The sequence below is a fragment of the Sorex araneus genome, chromosome 7 (genome assembly GCF_027595985.1).
Source record: "Sorex araneus isolate mSorAra2 chromosome 7, mSorAra2.pri, whole genome shotgun sequence".
Taxonomy (NCBI): domain Eukaryota; kingdom Metazoa; phylum Chordata; class Mammalia; order Eulipotyphla; family Soricidae; genus Sorex; species Sorex araneus.
Window position 1 is genome coordinate 48,919,666 of NC_073308.1, and position 6,273 is coordinate 48,925,938.

The following is a 6,273-nucleotide window of genomic DNA, read 5'->3' on the forward strand; positions in this document are numbered from 1 at the left end:
GACCGGTACTTCCCCGCCCTCGATCCCCCGCCAGCCGCGCCGCGCACTTGGGTGCGTCTCTCCATTTTGTGCTCAGAAGTGGGGTAGATGCTGTGCTGTGCCCAGAAGTTGAGGGGAAGAGAGATAGATTAAAGAAGAAAAAAAAAAGAGAAACGCCAGGCCCCCGCTCGGGGGACCTGGTGGAAACTCTCAAGTCACATACTGCAGGTTGCTGGTGGGCTGCCGGTGTCCCAAGCAGCTCCATCCTCTTCGTCAGTCATTCTGGGGGTGCGGGCGCGGAGAAATGGGGGCAATTCTACCAACTTTTCAAGTACTCTTCCAAAATATTGAAGAAGCGGGAATCCTCTATAACAGATATTATGAAACATATATCACATTAACACATAAAACAAACAGAGACAGTACTACAAAAGAAAATTACAGACCCTGATGATCATCATTGAAAATTATAATCCCAAGTGGACATAAATGCAAAGAACCTCAACAAAATTCTAGCAAACATAATTCAGCAATACATCAAAGGATTATACACTGTGATCAAATCATGTTCATCCTATGATGTAAGGATAGTTCACTACAGGCAAATTAATTAATGTAAAATACTATAGCACCAAAAAAGAAAAATAAAATCTACTTGGTCAATACAGAGAAGTCTAACAAAGATCCAACATCCTTCATAATTAAAAGGAAAAAATGAAAAAAAGTAGGAATGGAATGAACATATAACAAGATAGTAAGGGCCATGTATGACAAACCCACAGCTAATAGCATACCCAATGGTGAGAAACTTAAAGCCTTTTCTCTAAGATTGGGTACAAAACAAGGATGTCCTCTATCATTACTCTTAAAGCATTTTTCTAAGTCCTTACGACAGCAATCAGAGAAGACAAAGATATCAAAGAAATAAAAATTGAAACTAAAAAAATAAAATTGTCATTATTTGTAGATGGCATGATAATATACACAGAAAATCTTAAGGACTCCACCAAAAACCTCCTAGAAATGATAAATACAGTAAAATAGCAGGTTACAAAGTAAATATAATAAATAAATGGCATTCCTGTACCCACATTTTGAACTATAAGAATAGGAAATTTAAAAGACTATCCTCTCTTGCCCCCGTGCCTGGCTGTCTTCACCGGGGCTCCTCGGAGGGGATAGATTGAGTCTCCCTCCCCGCTCCTAGCAGAACCCCAGCAGCCAAAGACCTCTGGAACCCAGCCACAGCCATGCTCAAGGCCACTCTCCACATGCTTGAACGAGCCTCACACATGAAGGAACTGGCAGAGGAACCCAGGTGTGCGAGACCCGGGGCTGAGATCTCTAAGTCTGCTATGATTGGGACTGGGCCTCTTTGCCCAGATCCCCATCCAGTAGCTAGGCAGTCATACCCACAAACTTTCCCCGATGCCCTGTAATCCCAACAATGGCCAACATCTAGAGACTACAAAACCAAGCTCCAGGAAGGGTGCGGCTGACATTTTTATAGCCTAGTTCTTCCTTTCAGAGATTTTATGGAAAATGGGTAGAAAGTGTCTTATGATGTGTCATGAAGCTGCAAAGCAGTCGTGAGGTCCAGGAATATGTTCACTCATGCATGAGGCTTGGCCTGAGTGTGTGGAAAGCAACCTGTAGTGTGGCAGCAGTTGAGTAGTGGAGGTTGGCTGCCGGGCCTTGGTCCCTTGGGGCAGGAGTTCTCTGGCCTGGAGTGTGGTGGCATGGTTATGGGAGCCTCGATTTATGCTCCCTTCGGGGAGAAGCAGCCGTGAGTTCTGGAGGGTGGTCGATGAGGAGATTATACAGCGCCAGCAGGAGGTGGCTTATGGGTGTGATCCCTGGGTGGCTGGAGACTGGGGGAAGCAGGCAGAGGATCTCTGCTCCCAGGTCCATTGAGCCCAGAGTTCAAGATCACAAAGTTCCTCGTTACCTGGGTTCCACGGAACTTCTCTCATGGCCATCACTCATGGCCTTTGCTCATGGCCTGTCGCTTCTCGGCCTTTTGGCTAAGATCAAGTGTAGTATCTGTTCTTATCTTAAATATCAATAGATACTAAATAGGATACTCAGTGAGATAAAGTGATTTATCTTGTGACAAATGTATCTGATAATAATGGAGGAACTGAGACAAAGTGAATTTCTGGTTTGGGGGATTTCTTATAGTCCAGTGGAAATTGAGGCATCAGAATTTGTTTTAATTATGTGCGTATGTATCTATATATGCATACTCATAATTATCGCGTTGTGATTTTCAGGACTCTTTAGATTGCAATAAAACATGTTTGCCAAACGGTTGTTGAAAGCTTAAATTAACACCTGCTGCTTTTACAGAAATGAAAACATTATTTTCGTGTCTAAAAATTTCTTCTTGCTTCCAAACAACAGTACACAGTACACAAGCTGTTGGTAGTTCCAGTACGGAAAAATAAAGAAAAAAAAAAAACAGACAGTGGTTTAAGGAGAGAGAGACAGGGACAGACAGAGACAGAGACAGAGAAACTGTATTAGATTTTCGGTTGAGACTTTGATTTCTCTGGTTTGGCTAGCAAGTAATTACCATAATATAACCATCTTTTCTATTTTCACAGATGCTGTCTAATGTAGAAGCACCGATAGATTAAAGAGTGACTTAAATCTTTTAAATCAAGGTTGAGATATCTGAAAAGAAATAAGAAATATATTTGGTTAGAATTTACTGGCTCTCTTGTGAATTGTTTTCAATAATGCTAGTGACTCACTGCAGCGAGTCTCTTGCCCATGCGCCTGGCTGTCTTCCCCGGGGCCCCTCGGAGGGAGAGCTCCAATTACTCTCCCCACCCTGAGCAGTGCTCCTGCAGCTGAAGACCTCCGGAGCCTAACCACAGCCATGCTCAAGGCCCCTCTCCACACATTTGGATGAGCCTCACGCATGAAGGTACTGGCAGAAGATCCCAGGTGTGTGGGACCCAGGGCTGTGACCTCCAACCCTGCTTGGATCAGAACTGGGCCTCCTTTGCCCCAGATTTCCCATTTTCCAGTAGCTAGGCAGTCACACTTAGGGACAATCTCTGGCACCATGTAATCCCACCAATGGCCAACATCCAGAGACTTAAAACCAAGTCCCAAAAGACATCTTATAGCCTAGTTCGCCCTCTGGGAGAACCTGGCAAACTGCCGAGAGTTTCCTGCCAACATGGGAGAGCCTCGAAAACTCACCATAGTGTATTCATATGCCAGAACCAGTAACAATGCTGGGTCTCATTCCCCTGACCCTGAAAGAGTCTCCAGTGTGGCATCGTTGGGAAGGAAGAGTAAAGAGAGGCTTCTAAAATCTCAGGGTCAGGACAAATGGGGACGTTACTGAGACTGCTCAGAGGACAGTTTAGGGTGCTGGGGATCAAACACAGGACAGCTGTGTCCAAGGCAAGCACCCTTCCAGTTGTATTATATCTTGGATCCCAAAGGATGTAATTTTGTACTGAAAAAGTCAAGTGTACCTGTAGGATAACATAGCCTCATGTAGTTTAGGTTTATTGGGTTATTCCTGTTACAGTGCTCCCATCCCTCTTTGTTTATTTGTAGCTTCTTTGTTAGTGTTCTGTTGACTTGTAAATATTGTTTTTCTCTTCTCCTTGAGTCCCTTGCATAGTTCATTCAGAGCAATGTCCTTTTTTGTATGGACACAGGAAGACTTAGCAAATGCTATGCTTTTATACATGATATTTTCCTCCTGAGCATCTGTTCTCTCGACCTAAGCCTCAGCTGCCCTTACTTCCTAGCACCCCCAAAAGCAGGGTTCCGACAAGGGATGAGACGGACCCAGGGCAAGCGGTGAGTTGTGTGCTACCCTGGCATCAAGATGGGCCTGGCCAAAGTTCCCAATGCTTAACTATAAGTTAATAGCTTGATCATGGACAAATGTTGTCATGATCCAAACAGTGATAACTAGATTTGGACCCTGCTAGGGTTAGGAATGATTAATCTGGCCTGAGTGCTGTAGTCTGAGTCTGTGGCAAGATGTTGCCGGGAGAGCTGCCTTGCAAGCCTCAATGTATCTCTTGCTATGTCCATACAAAAATAACTAGTATTAAGATGTTAATAAGTGTTTGGACTAAGGAAAGAAAAAAAACCTTAAGAGTCAGGAAGGGCTTTGGAATGCCCTGCCCTCAGAAAGGGCTTTCTTGTGTTGATTTTGCTACCTGGCTGGGTGTAGCCTAGAGGGCAAGGTGGGAGAGACAAGTAGGAAGAGAGACAGAGAGAAGGGAGAGAGGTGGCAGTAGATCCAGAAAGAGGATGGAGCGAGAAGTGCGGTAGATGAGAAAGATGGAAGAGTGAATAAACGGTAACTCGGTAACTAATCAGCAACCAGCTTGGTCCTTGTTCTTCTTTCGCCTGTCCTTGACCACCGGCTATCCAGATCCAGCCCCCACACAGCGGTTCCAGAGCACCGAACATGGGCAGTGAGACAGAGCCACCCAGAGAGCCCGCAAGTGCACGCGCCCCTCGGTGTGTGCCTTAGTTTTTTACACCTTACAGCTCCATTTTTAATCTTATTTAACAGTCAAGTCTATTTATTCCATTGCATTTATAATTACATTTTTTTGGTACTGAAATCTTTGTCCCATATAATTGGGGTATATTGTAGCTTTTCACTGAACACAGATAGCAAGTGTATTTTCCTGTTTTGTAAGACTACTGTAGACTCTGGGAAGCTGCAGTAGCTGCCACTATTCTACCTGAAGTACTAATAGAATCTGATCTCTACCCACTCCTGCCATCAATTTCATCGTAGTCTGTGCCTGTGCTCTTATCACACACACACACACACACACACACACACACACACACACACACACACACACATATATATATATATATTTAGTTTTAGTTTTAGGGCTCAAGCTCCCAGAAATCTAATAGCCTAGTTCTAGAGTCTATTCCCCACTTGGGAGAGCCTGGCAAGTTCCCCGTGGTGTACTCATATCCAAAATACAGTAAGAGCCTAGCAAACTACTTGTGGCATATTCTATATGCCAAAAACAGTAACAATAGGTCTCATTCCCCTGACCCTGTAAGAGCCTCCAGTCATTGGGAAAGATGAGTAAGAAGAGGTTGCTAAAATCTCAGGCCTGAGTGTAATAGAGATGTTACTGGTGCCCGCTCGAATAAATACATGAACAGCTGGATGACAGTGATACAGTGATTTATAATTACACAAATATCCAGAAATAATATTCTTATAACTCCTGTTTTCTAAACTCATACAAATAAACAAATGAAAAACTCAAGTAGCAGACAGAGTACATCAAGTCTTTCATATAATTAAATCATTTGGTTTTGTGATAGAAATAAAATATTTGAGAGGGCATTTGCCTTGCACACAGCTGACCAGGGTTTGATTCCTCGGCCCCTCTTGGAGAGCCCAGCAAGGTACTTGCCCGTACGGCAGAGCCTGGCAAGCTATCCATGGCATATTCCATATGCCAAAAACAGTAACAACAAGTCTCATAATGGAAGACGTTATTGGTGCTTGCTCAAGCAAATTGATGAGCAACAGGATGACAGTGACAGTGACAGTTTTGTTTATAGGTTTTAGCAGTCATTGAGAGTGTTTTTCTCCAACAACCTTGTTTACTAATGCTTTTTCATTTACACATCAGCATTATAAATTTGTAAGAATAAATTCAAATTGCAAAGAGTACTCCAAGAATTCTGTTTTTCTTTCTTCAAAATATGAGGTCAATTATACTGACAACTTACCCTTCTATTGACCAAGATGCGAATGTAAGTATCAATAACAAGAAAGTTCTCCCAGCACTATTCACTCCATTTGTTCACTATTAATGGACTAAGAAGTTCATTTTGTTTAATAGACCTTTAGACTGCTTGATCTGAACTGATTACTTCTAGTTTTTTGTGATAATAAATTAGTTGCATATGTTCTATAATATCTTCAAGAATTAGTGCTAAACTCCTAATATTTTAAATACTAGTAAATTTGTTATCTATTCTCACCAACTATCCTTACCATTAAATGTCACTGGAAACAAATTTGCAGAGATATATAATTTGAGTTACTTTATTTTTATAATATTTATTTGACATATCTTAAGAGTTTAGAAAATAGCTTTTCAAATTTAAGTATTTTAATAAAAGCAGTAGATATAGATATATGGGTATATATACAGACAGATATAGAAAATAAAGATGTGTTTCTGTTAGCCTATAAACTATGCCTTCTTGTCTCTCCTATTTTAGCATTCAAAATATCAACAGAAAACAGAAGACATAATTTGA

At 42.0% G+C, this 6,273-nt stretch overlaps 1 pseudogene; it reads left to right on the top strand.

Moving 5' to 3' along the window:
• The first annotated feature begins 1,983 nt into the window (after nt 1-1,983).
• LOC129406716 (U2 spliceosomal RNA) lies at nt 1,984-2,101 on the top strand (annotated as a pseudogene).
• Nucleotides 2,102-6,273: the final 4,172 nt, after the last annotated feature.